Raw genomic sequence first — 23,175 nt, 5'->3', positions numbered from 1 at the left:
CCGAGCGTTTCTAGGCGCTACAGTCTGGAACCGCGCGAGCGCTACGGCCGCAGGTTCGAATCTTGCCTCGGGCATGGATGTGTGTGTTGTCCTTAGGTTAGTTATGTTTAAGTAGTTCTACGTTCTAGGGGACTTATGACCTCAGCAGTTGAGTCCCATAGTGCTCAGGACCATTTGAACCATTTTTTGAAGCTAATGCGCTGCTTCTTGGACTCGGGTAGGCGCACCGGCCCCGGATCGAATCCGCCCAGTGGATGACCGACGTCGGTCGGTATGCCGGCCAGCCTGGATGTGGTTTTTAGGCGGTTTTCCACATCCCGCTAGGTGAACGCCGCGCTGGTCCCCACGTTCCGCCTCAGTTACAAGAATTGCAGACATCTGAACACGTTCGCACTATTCCATGAATTACACTAGATGCAGACAACAGGGGTAACCTAATTCTGTCCCGGGGGGTATGGGGTGGCGGCAGGAAGGGCATCCGGCCACCCCTTTCTACTATCCTTGCCAAATACGTTCCTAACAATACCGACCCTGCTCAGCGCGGGACATGGCACCAGTGAAAGAAAGAAAGAATACGCGAGTGGCCAGAAGACTTAAGTAACAGAACCCAGCACGTTGTTCTCGACGGCGATTTTCTTCAGACAAAAGGGCACCCTCATGAGTGCTCCATATATATATATATATATATATATATATATATATATATATATACACATACGATCTGACAGACAGCATGAGCAGCAATCTGCGACTATTTGCTGATGATGCTGTGGCAACGGGAAGGTGCCGTTGTTGAGTGACTGTAGGAGGATAGAAGATGACTTACACAAAATTTCTAGTTGGTGTGATGAGTGACAGCTGCCTCTAAATGTAGAAAATATAAGTTAAAGCAGATGAGTAGCAAAAACAAATCCGTAAAATTCGAATACAGCATTGGTAATGTGCTCTTGACGTGGACGAGTCGATTAAATATCTTGGCGTGACGTTGCAAGGCGATATGAAACCGAACGAGAACGTAAAGATGGTTGTGGAGAAGGCGGATGGTCGCCTTTGGTTTATTGGGATAATTTTAGGAAAGTATTTTTCATCTGTAAAGGAGATCGCGTATAGAACACTAGTGTGACCCGTTCTTGAGTACTGCTCGGGTGTTTTAAATTCCATGGGTTAGATTAAAGGAAGACATCGAAGCAATTCAGAGGCGTGCTCCTAGATTTGCTACCTGTAGGTACGATGAGCACGCGAGTATTGCGGAGATTCTCCGTGAACGCAAATGGGAATCCCTGGAGGGAAGGAGACGGTCTTATAGCGAAACTGACAAAATTCAGTTGAAGTTGACTGCAGAACTATTCTGCTGCTACCACCGTACATTTCAAGTAAGGGCCGCGGAGATAGGAGAAATGAGGCTTCGTACGGATGCATGTAACAGTCGTTTTTCTCTCGCTCTATCTGCGAGTGGAGCAGGAAAGGAAATGACTCCTAGTGGCAGAAGGTATGCTTCGCCATGCACTAAACGGTGAGATCTGGAGTATGTACTTAAATGATTCCTTCCCTCTTTTCTATTTTTCTTTTGTCAATATCTCGACTGTTTTCATGCACTGTTTCCTCTCCTTTGCCAACCTCTTCATCTCAATGCAGCACTTACGTGCAGTGTCCTCGACTATAGATTATAATGAACTGCTACTCATAAAGAAAGATCAATTAACTTCACCTTTGACTTTGACACAGATAAGACAGGTACTGCATTTAAACTCTCTATTCATTTTTTGCCTAGATGCATACATTTTAAAACATTTTTCCTGTCTAATATAAAAATCTGTGAAAAAATGGACTATAGATGAATATGTTTTCTTCGTGGCTGCTGTCGGGAGAGAACGGGTTAGGTACAGGATGAGTTGGCGGTCGGAGGTTTCCGTTTCTCCCGCTCTCAGAGAAAGCCAGGCAAGGTCGGAGAAAACTGCTAAAACTCGCGATGAAGACTCCGTCTCTCGTGGCAGCTAAAATAAAGTCGCCGTAAGATTTTCTGGAAACACTTTCAGAATGAGGAGATTGAACAACAGCGGCAGTATGATATCTTCTGACTAACAGACTGGTCGCGTAGGGAATGTCTTTAACACACAAGCTGACGGCGAAATATTGCGCGCCGTTCGGACCGTGATAGTAGCAGATTCGCCCAGTTTGTTAATTTGCGAAGAAATCACTATGCACTGTATTGCTAAACACACTAATCGTTTTATGAAGGTCCGGGGATCCAACATCGAATAAAAGTTCGTAAACGTTATTTACCTTCTTTTTAACAAGAGAAATTTTTTTATTCTTGATAATTGCGATTATAAATTGCATTTCCTCTGCACTTCAAATTACGTCTATATGCAAACTTATCTGACCCCCCAAAAAAACAATGTCCAATTGGCATTTCTTATCTCCAACAATAAAAAAAAGCATAGATGCTCCTTTTTTTAACATCAAAGAGCGTTGTCGTCTCAATTATGGTAGCGCTTCATCGTTGGTACTCGCAGCCGGAATATTACAATAATATTACGTTATGTAGAGACGCTAACCTGTACGGTCATTAATTAGTATATTTCAGATTGTTTTATATTAAAATACACTTACAGAGTGAGTACATCACCAACAACTGAACAGACCTGGGGTATACTGTCGGTGCTTCACTTCTGGGGTTACCTGGGTTGTTTTGTCCTCGTTAGAAATGATCAATAGAATGAATGTCACACTAGACTAATTTGGGACCGCTCAATTGAATGATCAAGCAAAATTAAGCTTTAAAAATAATTTAGCTCATAACAGCTAACATACAGATGCTTTTCTTCGACAATGGGCGTCACATGAATGACTTGAGCAGTATTTGTTTGGGCTGATTCCAGCTACACATTAGAAGAACTAAATTGCAAATACGTGCCGCCACACTAGAGAAAATGTGCCTGACGACCCATGGAAGAGCCACCCTGTATATTCCAATCTGTGTCTTCCGCTAAAGTTTTTGTCTTTACGGCTCCCTCATACAAATCAGAAACTTAGTCAGTTTAATCAGTAATTACTCATAGTACGTTCAAACGTAAGCATTCTTCTTTCTCTCGGACGCTCCTGTTACTGAATGTATTTCGTTAAACCTATCAAAAAGGAGACATCTTTATTGAAGGTACAAGACGGCTATTTCATGCTGAAGTGCTCGACGGCTGCTTTATTTAGATCTGGATTCAGTGAGCTGCGAGACAAAAATCCAGTTTATATTATTTTACTTTTAACTAATGAGGCGGCACAGTGCGGGGTGATGAAGACGCTCCGAAGGGAACATAGTTTTATTTGACTTAGTAATATTATTGGAGCCCACGAACGAAAGCTAAGAACGAAATACTGTTTTTAAATCAACTGTAAGAAGGGGCACACAGAGTAAACATACTGGCTTTAGAGAGTAAACAAACGAATTTCCGCAGCACAACAACGCTGTCGGCCAGATTATTGACGACTTGAAACATCGCCAAACCGCGCCGTAGCGTCCGGCTTTCGGCGCGTACCGTTAACGGATTGGGGCAATCTGGGAATAGCGTGGCCCCTTTAATTCCAAAGTATACAACACGGTATCCTTCTGTTCTTTGTTACGTTGTTTTAATGTTTTGCTGGCGACTGCATCGAGGACGAGCGTTAGTTCACTTCCGTGTGACATAACAGACCAAGCACAATTTCAGGAATGATCTCGGTATGAAATAAGCGTTAATATAGAAATGTGTCGATAGAGAACATTTGTTGTGAACGAGCCTTAATTTTTTTTCGTTTGGTTGGTATGACATCTGTCAAAGATATTTAGTATACATCAAGTCATGGAACAAACATCATCATATGTTTTCATCGTGTTAACAATGTCGAATTTTGTACCAGAAAGTGATGATTTGCGGAAATCATTAATTTTTTGTTTCATTTGAAAAAAAGTGCTGCAGAGTCGCATCGAATGCTTGTCGAGGCACATGGTAATCATGCTCTATCAGAAGCAACACGCAAAAGATGGTTTCAGCGGTTCAGAAATAATAAGTATTTTTTAAATTAGTTTTTTGGAAGGGGTACTTCGACTTTTTCTTGATGCCTCCTTTATCCGTAAAGCTATCGTTAAATCAAACTCTCAGTTAATCCAATTTTAACTGTGTATGCGTAGTGCTTGTCGCATGTCGCCTTCAGGTGCTCTAATTTCAAAGGCCAACAGTGCACTTTCCCTCTGACGAAAGCTATCACCACAATAACCCGTTTAAAATTACTTGATAGTTGACGTCTGTCACTTGGTGCTACAGTGTCGCCACATCGGCTGCCGCTCGGTTAAAGGAGACACGCAAACACGGCGGCTCACTTCACAACCGCTGAAACGCAGTTCACGTAACGCTGCTGCCTTCAGGTACGGCGGGGACGCGAGGTGCACTGATCACGGCTGATTTTAAATGACCAATGACAGAACTGCGGCAGACAACGCGTTTTGTAGCCCTCGTTTACACTTGTGTCCTAACCTAACCGCAACCTCTTGATGTGCAATGTATTCGGTCAGCAACATGCGGCAGAACTATTAACCACGCTCTCTGCGGCCACGGCAATTAAAGCTGACCTGTACGAGCAAACTCAAGACAGAAAAAAAGTCAGCTTCTGCGCTAAAAGCGAACTAACTTTTCGCTTTTGCTACGCGAGCTGACGCGATGCCGACGGGTGAGCTGTCCTGGTTGGATCTGATTTGCAGATTATAGGCAACAGAGGCAGATTTGAAGAGAAAGAACAGTGGTAAGAAGAAAAATAATAGCAAACAAAAAAGTCAGTACGATGATGAAAACGATGCAACAAAAGATTAGGGTGAAACCAGCTAATTGAAAATAATAATAACCAGGCATTTTGATAAAGGTTTAAAAAAGAAAAAAAAATTCCTCCTGTGATTTCGAACCCTAGACTGTTACGTTACCACTGCGCTACGGAGAACCTTCAAATTCTATTGTTATATTTATTTATCTATAGAGCAAGTTATAACGATCATTTTCTGTCTTCGAAAAGTTTCGTTTTAGGCGCTACAGTCTGAACCGCTCGACCGCTACAGGTTCGAATACTGCCTCGAGCATGGATGTGTGTGATGTCCTTAGGTTAGTTAGGTTTAAGTAGTTCTAAGTTCTAGGGGACTGATGACCTCCGAAGTTAAGTCCCATAGTGGTCAGAGCCATTTGAATCATTTGAGTTTCGTTTTACACCATGTCATATGAAGTTTATCTATTGTAGGTCGATCTCTATGATGCTAACTGAATGTGTGAAGCCGAATTTTGTCTTATGCGAAAGAATATATATATATATATATATATATATATGTGTGTGTGTGTGTGTGTGTGTGTGTTTTGTTTGAGTTGTGTTTATCATGTGAGATGAAACGCGAAATAAAAAGACCGAACTCATGAGTCGGGATCCAAACACAACTAGAAACAAATCCAGACAAGGAATTGGAAGTTAACTGACCATTTGTTGTGGCAGTTTGGCAACCGCGAACAATTAAGGCGTGGCGTTCAGCGCTCTGATTGGAGGAAGACACCTCCACAGCACGTGAAGTCTCAACTATGAAGTAATTTTAATCAGACTATGGCTCTGCACTAAAACTGACAGTGTCTTCCGATAGCTGGCGAGGCAGTAAGGAAGTTTCACAGAAGGAAAAACAGCAATACAGTGAACCGCGGAACTCAATCTTGTGACCTTCGCTTCCGAAACGGGAGCCCGCCGCTGAAGGCTGTCGTTGAGCGCATTAAGGCCAGGGCCGCGTGCCTCTAACTCCCTGACCTCCACAAATACGGCGAAATTGTCGCCCGTCACTCGTTCTGTGGTAAACACCGGCCGTCACATGCAGCGCCAAAGCGAGCAGCGGAGCGCGCCCGCACTTGTCTCCGAGAACTGCGTCCTGTCAGCAGTGGTGGCGGTCTGCCTATTCTTCAGCTGTGGGTAGCAGTCGGCAGACCGTGTTGGAGAAAACAGATACCAGGAGCTGTAATTTTATTTAATAGTATTATTAAGCTACCAATTTCGGTGCCTCATTGGCATCTCTTCAGGCCCGTATACACGAAATCATGTAAGTCATCCAGTTGGTTGGTTGGTTGGTTGGTTTGGGGAAGGAGACCAGACAGCGTGGTCATCGGTCTCATCGGATTAGGGAAGGATGGAGAAGGAAGGCGGCCGTGCCCTTTCAGAGGAACCATCCCGGCATTTGCCTGGAGTGATTTAGGGAAATCACGGAAAACCTAAATCAGGATGGCCGGACGCGGGATTGAACCGTCGTCCTCACGAATGCGAGTCCAGTGTCTAACCACTGCGCCACCCCGCTCTGTAAGTCATCCAGTCGTTTGTGTTATTTTAGGGAGCACTATATCCAACTGGTTTCGGTAGACTTCAGAAAACTTCTCGGTATAACGAGCGTAATGGGTCTTTATTTACGTGACCATTACGGCACTCCAACCCCAGTTCTCGATACCAGTAATATCGTACTACTTTTCTGCGAAGTAACAGACATATTTTTGTGACAATATTCACATTTGGTTTTATTAATGTGTAGGTACTCCGATGTATCGATATATTACAGTGATATGGTTCTTGTGTGTATACATTTCTGTGAGACTGTCATAATCTTTGACTTCCATGTAACCGTTATGGCGCGAATGCGCACAGAGTAGTCTTTCTGTTATTTCGCTCCGTAAAAGAACAGTCAAGTATTGTGTTTCATTAAAGTGGAAATTAAATATATGAAAATTGATTCAAAACTGTTTTCTTGATGATGTGACAATTAAGAAGAAGTATATGTGAATTTACAATAAGTTTAATAAAAAAATGTGGATCGTGAACACCAAATTTCTACCATACCATAGTTCTGATCTGGGATTGTTTGATCATTAAGAATTTCCTGATAAACGCATTTGTTAGGTCTTAAAAGATTGCTAAAATATAGATCTGGACCTTCTGGCAGTCAAAGTGGAATCACCCTAGAATCAACAAGATGAGCCACAACAACTTCGACGAAATCTACGTGGGAATCCATTCAAGATAAGTGCCAAAATTAATGACTTTTTTACAGTGACTTCATTATTTCCATTCTGACGACACCATCCACAGTCAATAACTTTGTTGTTGCCCGATAAAGCGAACATATGCTGCGTGATTTCTAACCTACTTTGCAAGTGGTGATATTGTTAGACGAGGTATGAAGGGTTCACGTCGACCGAGAAGTTTTTAGAGGTCTACGGAAACCAGTTGGATATGGTGGTCCCTATAGTAACATAAACGACTAGATGACTTACCTAGTTTTGTATAGGGACCTGAAGATAGTGCCAATGAGGCACCGAAACTGTTAAGTAAATAAAATTAATAAAAAAAGTTACAGCTGTTGGCATCTGTTTCCTTCAAGTCTTCGACTAGCCACAGTATCATTCCGTTCACACAAGACGGAACTACAGAAATTAGACAAGTGTGTACGCGCACTGAAAACTCATAAAGAATAACTTCTGCCGTCGTATCTTAGCGCAAAACTTTACCGAGACACGAAGATTCTGCTCATACGTGAAAGCGCTAAGAGTGTTGAAGGCTTCAATCCAAAAAAATGGTTCCAATGGCTCTAAGCACTATGGGACTTAACATCGGAGGTCATCGTTTCCCTAGACTTAGAACTACTTAAACCTAACTAGCCTAAGGACATCACACACATCCATGCCCGAGGCAGGATTCGAACCTGCGCAGCGCGGTTCCGGACTGAAGCGCCTAGAACCGCTCGGGCACAAAGGCCGACAAGCTTCAACCCAGTCCTCGTCGACCAGTCTTGGGTGGCAACAGAAGACATCAACATCAAAAGCAAAGCCGAAGTTTTAAATTTCATATTTACGACATCATTCACGCTGGAGGATCGTACCAACATACCGTAGTTTGACCGTCGCACAGACTCCAGCATGGAAGACGTAGTAGTAGGCATGCCTGGCGCAGAGAAGCAACTGAAGGATCTTTAAGCAAATAAGTCACCAGGTCCAGAAGGAGTCCCAATTCGGTTTTAGAGAAAGTAATCAAAAATGGTTCAAATGTCTCTGAGCACTATGGGACTTAACTTCTGAGGTCATCAGTCCCGTAGAACTTAGAACTACTTAAACCTAACTAACCTAAGGACATCACACACATCCATTCCCGAGACAGGATTTGAACCTTCGACCGCCGCGGTCGCGCGGTGCCAGATTGTAGCGCCTAGAACCGCTCGGCTACTTCGGCCGGTTAGAGAAGTACTTTGCGGCACAGGCCCCTTGCTTAGCTGGCGCTAATGACGAATCTCTCGGTCAGCGCAAAGTCCCAAGCGAGTAGAAAAAAGCGCAGGTGATCCCTGTGTATAAGAATAGTAAAACAAGAGATCCGTATGATTACAGACCAGTATCTTCACCACTGATTTGCTGCAGAATTCTCAAACATAGTATGAGTTCGAATACAATAAATTTCCTTGAGAAAGAAAAGTTTCTGTCTGTAAATCAGCATCGATTTAGAAAGCATTGCTCATGTGAAACTCAGCTCGCCCTTCTCTGGCATGATATCCTATAAACCATGGATGGAGGGTAACTGGCAGATTCCATATTCCTAGCATTTGAAACGATATCCCACTGCACTCTGTTGACGAAACTGCGAGTATACGGATTAGGTTCCCAGTTATGTGAGTGGCTCCCAGATTTTTAAGTAATAAAACTCCATAAGTTCTCCTCGAAGGCGAAAATTCGGGAGATGGGTTTCACTAGGAGAGCCCCATGGAAGTGTGATAGGACCGCTCTTATTCTCCGTATACATAAACAATCTAACGGACAGGGTGAGCAGCAATTTACAGATGTTCGCTGCTGCTGTGATATATGGGAAGGTGTCATCGTTGAGTGACTGCAGAAGGATACAAGGTGACACAGGCAGAATTTCCAGTTGGTCTGATTAATGGCAGCTCGCTTTAAATGTAGAAAAATGTAAATTAGTGGGGATGGGTAGGAAAAACAATCATGTAACGCTCGAATACAGCATTAGTAGTATGCAACTTAGTTACATCGATTAAATATATAGGCGTAACGTTTGGAAATGATATGAAATGGCAGGAGCACGTCAGGTTGGTAGCAGGGTGGTCGAATGCTCGACTTCGTTGTGTTGGGAGATTCTGGAAAAGTGTAGCTCTTCTATAAAGGAGACAAGACTATAGAACGCTATTTCGAACCATTATTGAGTACTGCTCGAGTGTTTGGGGCAGTCACTAGGTCGGGTTAAAGACAGACATCCAAGCAATTCAGAAGGGCTGCTAGATTTATTACCAGTAGGTTCGATCAGCAAGCAAGTATTACGGAGATGCTTCGTGAACTCAAATGGGAATCCACGCTCTTTTCGTTCGGCACTATTGAGAAAATTTAGAGATCCGGTGTCTGAGACCGATGCAGATAGATTCTATTGCCGCCATCGTCCTTTTCGCGTAAAGACCACAAAGACAAGGTGAAAAAAATTAGGGCTCTGTAGCCGAGCGGTTCTAGGCGCTGCAGTTCGGAACCGCGCGACTGCTACGGTCGCAGGTTCGAATCCTGCCTCGGGCATGGATGTGTGTGATGTCCTTAGGTTAGTTAGGTTTAAGTAGTTCTAAGTTCTGGGGGACTGACGACCTCAGATGTTAAGTCCCATAGTGCTCAGAGACAGCCACCTCAGATAGTGCTCAGAGCAATTCGTATGGAGTCTTACAGACAGTCGTTTTTCCTCGCCCTATTTGCGAGTGGCACAGGAAAGGAAATTAGTAGTATTGGTACGAGGTACACACTTTAGTTAAGTAGACTTAATTGGAATCCTTTTAGGTGGATTTTCAATCAAGGCGGAACAAAGCATTTTTCATATTAGCAAATTACTGCTAGTCGTTAAAAAGCGGTAAATGACGTAAAATAAAACTAAACGACGGCCGACTGGAATCGAATCCGGAGCTTTTAGTTTGCCAGTCACCTACTTAGCCTCCAATGTGCCAACGCAAAATTTGACTTGAATGAATTAGGAAATAGTATATATGGGATAAGAAAACTGTGTACTGAAGTTAGCTGAATGGATGATATACGAAAGACAAAATAAAACAATAAAAATATTCTTGTAGTTCCAGAAGTGTATATTCACACTGGACTAGATGAAATCTTATCTCGAGAACATCATACCGACAAAATAAAATAACAATTACAGCACACATGGAAATACATGCGCTATCAGTATTCTAGCGCTTCTTCATAAAACTCGACTAAAGGGGATTACGTTTCATATCACCTTTAGCCATAGTTTTGCAACGTGTTCCGTAATCCACTGTCCTAGAGAACCCTAGCAAACGTCTCTCCACTTGTAACTGAGCAATCATTAGGATTGTCACATGTAAAATTTGGTTATACAAGCCGATAACTAAACAGAAATGTATTTACGCATAATTCTACTGAGACTATTTCGGTGCGTTTCCGTCATTAAAAAATTACCGTATTTTACGGACTATAAGACGCTACGGACTATAAGATGCACCTTAATTTTTAAGAACATTTTTAAATGACATTTTTATCATTTTTATATTATATTTCAAAGCCAGACTAAAAATAAAACTTGTAGTTTATAAAACCAAACTGATCTTTAAAATCCCTGAAAGTCGTCATCTGAACTTTCTTCTTTTTGTTCTTCTTCTTCTTCTTCTTCTTCTTCTTCTTCCTCGTCATCGTCATCGTTGTCCTCTTCATATATCAGATGGTCTTCACTGTCAGCGAGAGCGTTACTTATGCCACACTTCTTGAAAATTTAACAATATTGTATTCGCACTCTAGATCACGACTGTAAAATCCACTGACACACTTCTTTCATTGCAGGTCATTTTAAAGCTCCCTTCAGCGTGAATTCATGTTGGATTTCATGCATCATCCATTTGTTACATATACACTTTAAATGTTTTATTTGTCGTGACATCAAGAGGTTGCAATTGTGAAGTAAGTCCTCCGGAACAGCAAGCTCTGCATTTCCCTGTCTCAGTTTCTCTTTCACAGAATTTTTCAGATGACTAGTAACGGGATCTAGTACAAGAAGAGAACTTTCCCTCTCTTCCAAACTCCGTTAGCCCATAATTTCATAACAGCTTCATCCATTCAATCCTTGCCATGCATATGAGCACCACCTGGTGGTATCTCAGAAATGTTTTGGCATTGTTTTGTGCTTGAAAATGATCATTCTACTAAGTTTAGTACCGTCAGCACTACATGAAAGAACAAACGTATAGTGCATTTTTTCATGTCCACTTATTTTTAAAGTAGTTACTAGCAACTTCGATGCCAACAGTTCTGTTACTCGTCACATAGCATGTCAGAGCATTTTCGTCCATATTCATTATTTGGCTTAGTTCCACATTGGTTTTCTTTCGATGTTGAATAATAAAGAAAGTGAAAGATAATATTTTATCTTCATACTCTTGTGGCATTTTCTGAGGTATTTTGGTTTTGGTTGGCATGGTAAGCCCATGACGCTTCATAAACGTATGGTACTAGCCATCTCCACCCAAGTTCCATTGTAGCCCTAGCTTACGAGCGTGTATTTGAATCATTTTTATATTAATTCCAATGCCATTTTGACGGTGTCTTTCAATCGATTTCAATACGTCATCTTCTAGTTCCTCATTTGTTTCAGTTCTTCTTCACTAGCCCGCCTATTGCGAATGGTTTTTCTGTTGGTGGACGGCCGAATTGCCGCTTAGCTGCTCTGTTCTCAAGTTTTTCTGCATTTGCTATTACTTTCAGTTTCTAGCCCGCATCGTATGAATACCTTTAGTTTCCTCCAATACGAAACTAGCTAATAACAAAAATATTGTACTGTTACCGATAACACAAATCCCTTTCAATTCAAGTTCACTGGCACCGTAGACTGCAATGACGCATCATAGGCTAGACAGTGTTCTGGGATTTTGGTTACGGGGCTGGAGGGAGACAGTGTTAGCAAACTTGTGAGTCCCCGCTAATCAACGTTCGTCGCGTCGGAGCACTGCTACTGCCAACTGAATTCAGTGTTGCCAGATAGAGATCTATTTCCGTAAATTTACACAATGTTGTGTATGGAGTACAGCGACCTGGTGCTATATATTTAGGTTAAAACCAACAGTCGAAATCGCAATAATATTTGTTTATTTATCGGTTTTGGCTTATATTACAGCCATAGTCACAATTTTTGGCCCCCTATGGCTGGTGTTGGCGGCTGCTCGGTTTTGTCGTGATACCACGACCGTACACTGTGACTGGTCTATCTATAGGTTTCCCGCAGCATCGAATATATGGCCATTTTTAAGACTGGCTGAAATTTTAAATCAAACACGGGACATTTTTATATTAATTTAAAGATGCACCTGAGTTTTGGAGGCAATTTTTCGAACAAAAAAATTAGTCTTACTGTCCGTAATGTATGGTATGATGCGGTTTAGAAAACATAGTGAAGATTTCTGATTGATGAAGGTCTGACTTTTCAGAATGAAATAATCCGAACCTTTTATTATCCTTCAAACATGTTTCCAATATTAAGACTCACTCGCGTCAACTACACTCCTGGAAATGGAAAAAAGAACACATTGACACCGGTGTGTCAGACACACCATACTTGCTCCGGACACTGCGAGAGGGCTGTACAAGCAATGATCACACGCACGGCACAGCGGACACACCAGGAACCGCGGTGTTGGCCGTCGCATGGCGCTAGCTGCGCAGCATTTGTGCACCGCCGCCGTCAGTGTCAGCCAGTTTGCCGTGGCATACGGAGCTCCATCGCAGTCTTTAACACTGGTAGCATGCCGCGACAGCTTGGACGTGAACCGTATGTGCAGTTGACGGACTTTGAGCGAGGGCGTATAGTGGGCATGCGGGAGGCCGGGTGGACGTACCGCCGAATTGCTCAACACGTGGGGCGTGAGGTCTCCACAGTACATCGATGTTGTCGCCAGTGGTCGGCGGAAGGTGCACGTGCCCGTCGACCTGGGACCGGACCGCAGCGACGCACGGATGCACGCCAAGACCGTAGGATCCTACGCAGTGCCGTAGGGGACCGCACCGCCACTTCCCAGCAAATTAGGGACACTGTTGCTCCTGGGGTATCGGCGAGAACCATTCGCAACCGTCTCCATGAAGCTGGGCTACGGTCCCGCACACCGTTAGGCCGTCTTCCGCTCACGCCCCAACATCGTGCAGCCCGCCTCCAGTGGTGTCGCGACAGGCGTGAATGGAGGGACGAATGGAGACGTGTCGTCTTCAGCGATGAGAGTCGCTTCTGCCTTGGTGCCAATGATGGTCGTATGCGTGTTTGGCGCCGTGCAAGTGAGCGCCACAATCAGGACTGCATACGACCGAGGCACACAGGGCCAACACCCGGCATCATGGTGTGGGGAGCGATCTCCTACACTGGCCGTACACCACTGGTGATCGTCGAGGGGACACTGAATAGTGCACGGTACATCCAAACCGTCATCGAACCCATCGTTCTACCATTCCTAGACCGGCAAGGGAACTTGCTGTTCCAACAGGACAATGCACTTTCGCATGTATCCCGTGCCACCCAACGTGCTCTAGAAGGTGTAAGTCAACTACCCTGGCCAGCAAGATCTCCGGATCTGTCCCCCATTGAGCATGTTTGGGACTGGATGAAGCGTCGCCTCACGCGGTCTGCACGTCCAGCACGAACGCTGGTCCAACTGAGGCGCCAGGTGGAAATGGCATGGCAAGCCGTTCCACAGGACTACATCCAGCATCTCTACGATCGTCTCCATGGGAGAATAGCAGCCTGCATTGCTGCGAAAGGTGGATATACACTGTACTAGTGCCGACATTGTGCATGCTCTGTTGCCTGTGTCTATGTGCCTGTGGTTCTGTCAGTGTGATCATGTGATGTATCTGACCCCAGGAATGTGTCAATAAAGTTTCCCCTTCCTGGGACAATGAATTCACGGTGTTCTTATTTCAATTTCCAGGAGTGTACATACAACCGGCGCTCTTCATTTATTATTCCAAAAATTGCTTCCATCACAAAAACATACACACTTTACCCACGACGAAATATTATTCAGTGGAAAGCATTGATTATGAAGCGTTCTTTTGTGATTTATCTGAATTGTCATTCGAATTACAAACCGCCATTCACAAGTAAAACAATGTCCTGACACTGGAATGACAAAAACTTTATCTTAATTTTCATTTTGAGTATGTAATACATATTTCACGATTTGCAAGCTTAGGAGAAAATAATCTTGAACGCACGGTCGCTTTTGTTAGGTGCTTTTACCGCCAAGCTTCCTGCTGTTAAGTAACTGTTCGACTGCTCCCTTGAACGTGTGTTTTTATCTGGCTGCAGCGACACTAAGTTAAATATTTCCAAACAGTTACGATGGCCGTTTCACGCGTGTCTGTGTAAACGGAAAAAGGTCTAGTGCTTTGTTATTTCTTGCTTAGGTCTGTTTCTATGTTCTAGCGACAGTAAACGGAACAGGTGGAAGCATGTTTTTGACATAATTCACAATACAAGTAACTGTATTTTGTAAAGCGAACTGCCACCAATGAATCTCTGTTCAGAAAGCGTGGAAACCAAAGAGAGAACTTGCTTCAACTAGAATGATCTTGTAAAATCTCCTAAAAATCAAGTAACTTTTTATCACAAATTTTAAATAGTTTGAAGAAAATTACAAAGCAAATGAGGATGTGACAAGACAACGTGTGCAGTTTTAGTACAATGAAACATGCTGTACATATGTTGAATCGTCAAGTATACTGGCTGGAAGTCTAAGGCACCTGTTCTTAACTCGGTAATAGGTTTGGGCGCTTGCTCAGTTGTCTCGTAAGAGAACTAAATAATCCTTCCCTGACCGGGAAACACAGTACTCCATCGGTGGTAGAGAATTTAAAAAGTGCATGCACTAGTTGGACATGTGATTATCGTTAGTGATGGTTCTCAGCACCAAAAGACTAAAGGAATTCCTTCGTTGACTTGGCGTGACAGGGGTATAGTATGTTACGGAATGTGTATGTGGAAGAAGAAGCTCTTGTTTATCCGTCTGTAGAGAGCTTGACGTCATTCCAGCAGCCGGACAGATAAGTGAAAGTAAACAGAGAACCACAGCGTCTTCTACGTCCGCACAACACTCATTCCAGCCAGAACACTCGTATCATAAAGGTGCGCGTGTTGCTATGAAATACTTCATCGTGGCAAGTTGACTGTATCTGAATTGTTCCCAGAAGCCTATTTCAGTTACACACGTGTCCGTTACTCTTCCCATTGAATCTTGATAGTTATTAAAATGATGGCCACGAATGGGAGACACTACGAGAGGACAGATTTGCCCTTTCTTCAAAGTAATCCACCTTTTGGCGGCGTCCGCGGGGACTTTGGTAACTACATTATTGGCCATTAAAATTGCTACACCAAGAAGAAATGCAGATGATAAATGGGTATTCATTGGACAAATATACTGTACTAGAACTGACATGTGATTACATTTTCACGCAATTTGGGTGCATAGATCCTGAGAAATCAGTACCCAGAACAACCACCTCTGGCCGTAATAACGGCCTTAATACGCCTGGGCATTGAGTCAATCAGAGCTTGGATGGTGTGTACAGGTACAGCTACCCATGCATCTTCAACACTATACCACAGTTCATCAAGGGTAGTGACTGGGGTATTGTGACGAGCCAGTTGATCGGCCACCATTGACCAGCGATCTGGAGATGTGCTGGCCAGGGCAGCAGTCGAACATTTTCTGTATCCAGAAAGACACGTACAGGCCCTGCAACATGCGGTAGTGCATTATCCTGCTGAAATGTAGGGTTTCGCAGGGATCGAATGAAGCGTAGAACCACGGGTCGCAACACAACTGAAATGTAACGTCCACTGTTCAAAGTGCCGTCAATGCGAACAAGAGGTGACCGAGATGTGTAACCAATGCCACCCCATACCATCACGCTGGGTGATACGCCAGTATGGTGATGACGAATGCACGCTTCCAATATGCGTTCGCCGTGATGTCGGCAAACACGTATGCGACCATCATGATGTTGTAAACAGAACCTGGATTCATTCGAAAAATGACGTTTTGCCATTTGTGCACCTAGGTTCGTCGTTGGGTACACCATCGCACGCGCTCCTGTCTGTGATGTAGCATCGAGGGTAACCGCAGCCACGGTCTCCGAGCTGATAGTCCATGCTGCTGCAAACGTCGTCGAACTGTTCGTGCAGATGGTTGTTGTCTTGCAAACGTCCCCATCTGTTGACTCACGGATCGAGACGTGGCTGCACGATCCGTTACAGCCATGCGGATAAAATGCCTGTCATCTCGACTGGTAGTGATACGAGGCCGTTGGGATCCAACAAGGCCTTCCGTATTACCCTCCTGAACCCACCGATTCCATGTTCTGCTAACAGTCATTGGATCTCGACCAATGCGAGCAGCAATGTCGTGATACGATAAACCGCAATCGCGATGGGCTCCAATCCGACCTTTATCAAAGTCGGAAACGTGATGGTACGCATTTCTCCTCCTTACACGAGGCGTCACAACAACGTTTCACCAGGCAACGCCGGTCAACTGCTGTTTGTGTATGATAAATCGGTTGGAAACGTTCCTCATGTCAGCACGTTGTAGGTGTCGCTACCGGTGCCAACCTTGTGTGAATGCTCTGAAAAGCTAATCATTTGCATATCACAGCATCTTCTTCCTGCCGGTTAAATTTCGCGTCTGTAGCACGTCATCTTCGTAGTGTAGCAATGTTAATGGCCAGTAGTGTATATATGTAAACAGAGACTGGTGAATGATAACTAAACGGAGGAATGTCTGCATACTGTCTCCTTATTGTTATCTGAGAAGCTATTAAACTGGAAATGCTGTCAGCTAATACATGACCCTTATGCGATATGAAGTAAAATCTTCGCGACCTTCCAGATGCGACGAGTTAATTTCAACAAGCTTTCAGCCGAGCTACTGTTACCAAGCAGCAATTGACTGCCAAGATATTAATGGAAAAACTATGCTTGATTACCGCTCATTCCTGCACGCCCTCCAGCTCCCCTTCTCAAAGAGGCATGAGGTCATGAGGGCACACCTGGTTGCACTGGGAATTGGCCAAATACAAGGGACACACGCTCGTAAACGGTCTGACGGACACGGCGAGCAGTCTGCGACTGATGACGTTGTAGTGTACTGATATGTGTCGTCTTTGAATGAGTGTAGGAGGGTTCAGGATGACTAGACAGAATTTCTAATTGGTGTGGTGAATGGAAGCTTGCTCAAAATGCAGAAGAAAACTAAGTTAATGCGGAAACCAATCCTGTAATGTTCGAATACAGTATTAGTGATGTCCTACTTGACACAGTTACATCGATTAAGTTTCTAGGCGTAATATCGCAAAGCGACATGAAATGCAACGAGCATGTAAAATCGTGTAAAATCGATTATAGGAAGGCGAATGATGGGTACCCGAGAGACTTCGGGAACAGTGTAGCTCAACTACAAAGGTTGGACAAAATTATGAAAACACAAACTTACAGTTATAAATGATATGTCAAATGAAAGAGCAACTCAAACAGTTTTACCAAGAACTTTATAAATGTTCAATGTGAGCACCATTTGTCACACGGCACACATCAAATCTATAACCGAGTTCTTCCCAAACGTTGATAAGTGTGTCTTCACTGTCTGTAGCAACAGCTGCTTCAGTCCGGTTTCTTAATTCAGGGAGGTCTGCTGGTAGCGGAGGCACGTACACACGATCCTTGATGAAGCCCCAAAGGCAAAAATCGCATGGCGTTAGGTCGGGTGAATGTGGAGGCCATGCAAAGCAAGCCATGTCACTGGGCCCCTTGCGGCCTATCCAGCGCTTGGGTACAGTGAAGTTCAACCAATCACATACTTCGCTATGCCAGTGAGGTGGCGCACCATCTTGCTAGAAAATTAAGTCCCTTGGCTCATCTTCTTCCCAATGAGGAAAGAGCTATTGCTCTGGTGTATCAAGGTAAGAAGTGCTAGTTACAGTAGGTCCACCAAAAACGAAAGGCCCATAAAATTTCCGCCGGGATACGGCACAAAAAACAGTCACTTCAGGGTACTCTCGTTGCATTTGTACCACCTCGTGAGGATTTTCTGAGCCCCAGACGCGCACATTGTGAGTGTTAACATGTCCACTAAGATGAAAGGTCGGTTCATCACTGAAGACAAAATGATCCAGAAAATTTTCATCGTCGTGAAACAACATTTCGTTTGCGAGGTTGGCACGTAATCCATGGTCTGCCGGCTTTAGAGCCTGTAATAACTGTAAATGGTAAGGACGTAGTTGCATGCGTTTTCTTAAAACTTTCCAGACAGTCGACACGGGAACTTGTAATTCATGACTAGCCTTCCAGACTGATTTTTTGGGCTACGAGTGAACGTCTCTTTCACTCGCTCGACAGTCTCTTCACTACCTCTTGGTCGTCCTGTGCTCTTCCCTTTACAAAGGCGGCCGGTATCTTCAAATTGATGATATTACCATCTACAAATGTTTTTATCACTTGGAGGATCACAACCGAACTTCAGGCGGAACGCACGTTGCACAGTAACTACAGATTTGGTCTTTGCAAACTGCGAAACACAAAACGCTTTCTGTTCACTAGTCGCCATCTTCACTACTACCGCTGTCTAGCGGATTGCACATGCGCACTGGTGCCAAACACTGTTTGAGTTGCTCATTCATTTGACATATCATTCATAACTGTAAGTTTAATGTAATAAATATTATAAAGCGTTAAAAACCCGATATTCATTAATAAAAACCCTGTACACTGCCCTGCCCGACCTGAACACAGTCGAACGCATTTTGGCATGAGTCAGAACGTCGATTTGCTCCAGATCCCAGCATTCTACATCACTTGCTCTAACTTCTGAGACGCCTCACTGAAAGTGTCCTTAGTGGTGTTCAAGTCTTCATATAGCAAAGGCTGGACACACATATTAATGTCCACTAAAATGAGATTTTCACTCTGCAGCGGAGTGTGCGCTGATATGAAACTTCCTGGCAGATTAAAACTGACTCGAACTCGGGACCTTTGCCTTTCGCGGGCAAGTGCTCTACCATCTGAGCTACCGAAGCACGACTCACGCCCGGTACTCACAGCTTTACTTCTGCCAGTATCTCGTCTCCTACCTTCCAAACTTTACAGAAGCTCTCCTGCGAACCTTGCAGAACTAGCACTCCTGAAAGAAAGGATATAGCGGAGACATGGCTTAGCCACAGCCTGGGGGATGTTTCCAGAATGAGATTTTCACTCTGCAGCGGAGTGTGCGCTGATATGAAACTTCCTGGCAGATGGTAGAGCACTTGCCCGCGAAAGGCAAAGGTCCCGAGTTCGAGTCTCGGTCGGGGGGACAGTTTTAATCTGCCAGGAAGTTCTAATGTCCACTAACATAGTGTATACAGAGGTGACAAGTCATGGGGTGCAAATATAGATATGGTGGTACCATCGCATACACAAGGTATAAAACGGCAATGCATTGGCGGAGCTGTCGTTTATTCTCAGGTGATTCATGTGGAAGGTTTTCGACGTGATTATGACCGCACGACGAGAATTAACACACTTTGAACGCGTAATGACAGTCGGAGCTAGACGCATTGGACATTCTATTTCGGAAATCGTTAGAGAATTCAATATTCCGAGATTCACAGTGTCAAGAGTGTGCTGACAAAAACAAATTTCAGGCATTAACTCTCACCACGGACAATGCACTGTCGACGGCCTTCACTCGACGACCGAGAGCAGTGATGGCTGCGTTGACTTGTCAATGTTAACAAATGAAAAACACTGTGTGAAATAACCGCAGACATCGACGTGGGACGTACGACGAAAGTATCTGTTAGAGCAGCACGACATCGATTGCAGCGCCTCTCCTGGGCTCGTGATGATATCATTTGGACACTAGACGACTGGGAAACCGTGGGCTGGTCAGATGAGTCCCGATTTCAGTTGTTAATAGCTGAATGGTAGTTATAGAGTGTGGCGCGGACCCCACACGAATCCAGGACCCAAGTTTTCAACAGGGCACTGTGCTGGCCGGTGATGGTTCCAAATAGTGTGCGCTATGTTTACATGGAGTTCACTGGGTCCTGTGGTCCAGCTGAACGGATCACTGAGTGGGCATGGTTATGTTCGGCTGTTTGTAGATAATTTGCAGCCATTCAAGGGCTTCATATTTCCAAACGACAATGTGGGACGTTACTGGGCCACAACTATTCGTGACTGGTTTGAGGAAAATTCTGGAGAATTCGATCGGATTTACTATGGGCGATCTGGGTGGCCAAATGATTCGTACGAATATATATGGGGCATAATCAAGAGCTCTGTTCGTGCACAAAATCCTGCACCCGCAACGTTCAAATGTTCAAATGTGTGTGAATTCCTAAGGGACCAAACTGCTGGGGTCATAGGTCCCTAGACTTATACACTACTTAAACTAACTTATGCTAAGAACTTAAGAAAAGGCAATTCTACGTTTCTAGCATTTGTAGACTTAGAGAAAGCTTTTGACAACGTTGCCTGGAATACTCTCTTTCAAATTCTGAAGATGGCAGGGGTAAAATACAGGCAGCGAAAGGTTATTTACAGTTTGTACAGAAGCCAGATGACAGTTATAAGAGTCGAGGGACACGAAAGGGAAGCAATGATTGAGAAGGGAGTGAGACAGGGTTGTAGCCTATGCACGAAGTTATTCAGTCTGTATATTGAACAAGCAGTAAAGGAAACAAAAGAAAAATTTGTAGTAGGTATTGAAGTCCAGGGAGAAGAAGTAAAAACTTTGACGTTTACTACCTGTCAGAGACATCAAAGGACTTGAAGAGCAGCTGAATGGAATGGACAGCGTCTTGAAAGGAGGATGTAAGATGAACATCAACAAAAGCAAAACAAGGATAGTAGAATGTAGTCGAATTAAAACAGGTGATGCTGAGGGAATTAGATTAGGAAATGAGACTCTTAAAGTAGTAAATGACTTTTGCTATTTGGGGAGCAAAACAACTGATGATGGTCGAAGTAGAGAGGATATAAAACGTAGACTGGCAATGGCAAGGAAAGCGTTTCTGAAGACGAGAAATTTGTTAACATCGAGTATAGATAGAAGTGTCAGGAAGTCGTTTCTGAAAGAATTTGTATGGAATGTAGCCTTGTATGGAAGTGAAACGTGGACGATAAATAGTTTAGACAAGAAGAGAATAGAAGCTTTGGAAATGTGGTGCTACAGAAGAATGCTGAAGATTAGATGGGTAGATCACATAACTAATGAGGAGGTACTGAATAGAATTGGAGAGAAGAGAAATTTGTGGCACAAGTTGACTAGAAGTAGGGATCGGTTGGTTGGGCGGGCATATTCTGAGACATCAAGGGATCACCGATTTAGTATTGCAGGGAAGCGTGAAGGTTAAAAATCGTAGAGGGAGACCAAGAGATGAATACACTGTACTCCTCCTCCGAACCACAATCATACTATTTCTCTACCATTCCACTCCCGAACATCGCGCGGGAAAAACGAACACCTAAACCTTTTTTGTTGGACCTCTGATTTCTCTTATATTATTTTGATGATCATTCCTACCTATGTAGGTTGGGCTCAACAAAATATTTTCGCATTCGGAAGAGAAAACTGATGACTGAAATTTCGTAAATAGATCTCGCCGCAACGAAAAACGTCTTTGCGTTAATGGCTTCCATCCCAACTCGCGTATCATATCTGCCACACTCTCTCCCCTATTACGTGATAATACAGAGCGAGCTACCCTTTTTTGCACCCTTTTGATGTCCTCCGTCAATCCCACCTGTTAAGGATCCCACACCGCGCAGCAATATTCTAACAGAGGACGAACGAGTGTAGTGTAAGTTGTCTCTTCAGTGGACTTGTTGCATCTTCTAAGTGTCCTGCCAATGAAACGCAACCTTTGGCACGCCTTCCCCACAATATTATGTATGTGGTCTTTCCAACTGAAGTTGTTCGTAATTTTAACACCCAGTTACTTAGTTGAATTGACAGCCTTGAGAATTGTTCTATTTATCGAGTAATCGAATTCCGACTGATTTCTTTTGGAACTCGTGTGGATCACCTTACACTTTTCGTTATTTAGCGTCAACTGCCACCTGCCACACCATACAGCAATCTTTTCTAAATCGCTTTGCAACTGATACTGGTCTTCGGATGACCTTACTAGACGGTAAATTACAGCGTCATCTGCGAACAACCGAAGAGAACTGCTCAGATTGTCACCCAGGTCATTTATATATATCAGTAACAGCATAGGTCCCAGGACGCTTCCCTGGGGAACACCCGATATCACTTCAGTTTTAATCGATGATTTGCCGTCTGTTACTACGAACTGCGACCTTCCTGACAGGAAATCACGTACACTAGTAGACTTTTAATGACATAATGCCAAACTGCTAGAATGAGAGGCTGGTGTGATGAAGGGGAAGACAGGTGGGAGGAGACGGGACTGGTGGTGAAGGGGGGAGGTGGGAAACCACAACTGCACGGCGCGGCGCGAAGCGACAGTGGCGCGGCGAGCGTCAGTACGTACCGGAGAGCGCGGAGCGTTCGTCGCGGGGCTTTCCCGGTAGCCAGCGGCAGCTACAGCGGCGCGAACGCACAGTGGTCAGCGGGCGAGGCGTACGGCGGGTAGCGAGTGGCGGTGGGGCGGCCCGCGGAGCCTGGCCCGAGACTGCGGCCGGCCCGCCGCCTCTGGCCGCGCCGCCGCCGCACCCGCCGCTTATCTGGCCGCGCCGCTATATTTAGCCCGCGGCCGCGCCGGCAGACGCGCAGCGCCCCACTCTGGGCCCAGCGCCCCGCCGCGGAGGACGGCCGCGCGGGGACTGCGCTCGTTCACGCGCGCACCTCACCCGCTGCGCAGGCCGTCCGCGTGAGGGTGTGCAGCACGAATCCCTGGCCACGAGGGTGGTAAGGAACTCTCAGGCCGGGGCCACACGAGCGGAATAGCTGCGGAACGTCAGACGCGCGGTAAATGACCGCACCGCTATGGCGCATGGGGTAGATGCAGCGGTCCACACGGGGCGGAACGTTTGCGGCTGCGGAATTTTGCCGCTTGCCAGCCGCATCGCCCATAGCGAGGCGGAAAACCCGCAGCGACA

The 23,175-nt window shown here is 44.7% G+C and overlaps 1 protein-coding gene across 1 annotated transcript in view; it reads right to left on the bottom strand.

Annotated features, from left to right (window-relative positions):
- Window positions 1-22,723, bottom strand: part of LOC124617321 (receptor-type guanylate cyclase Gyc76C-like) — a 480,924-nt gene extending 458,201 nt beyond the window's left edge. The window contains exon 1 of the mRNA XM_047145255.1: window positions 22,608-22,723. The gene's annotated coding sequence lies outside the window, so the exon portion shown is untranslated. The remainder of the gene's footprint in view (window positions 1-22,607) is intronic.
- Between the last annotated feature and the right edge of the window lie 452 nt (window positions 22,724-23,175).

Source organism: Schistocerca americana, chromosome 1 (genome assembly GCF_021461395.2).
Source record: "Schistocerca americana isolate TAMUIC-IGC-003095 chromosome 1, iqSchAmer2.1, whole genome shotgun sequence".
Taxonomy (NCBI): Eukaryota; Metazoa; Arthropoda; class Insecta; order Orthoptera; family Acrididae; genus Schistocerca; species Schistocerca americana.
Note: the sequence above shows the minus strand (reverse complement) of the source record. Positions and strands in the feature narration are given on the sequence as shown.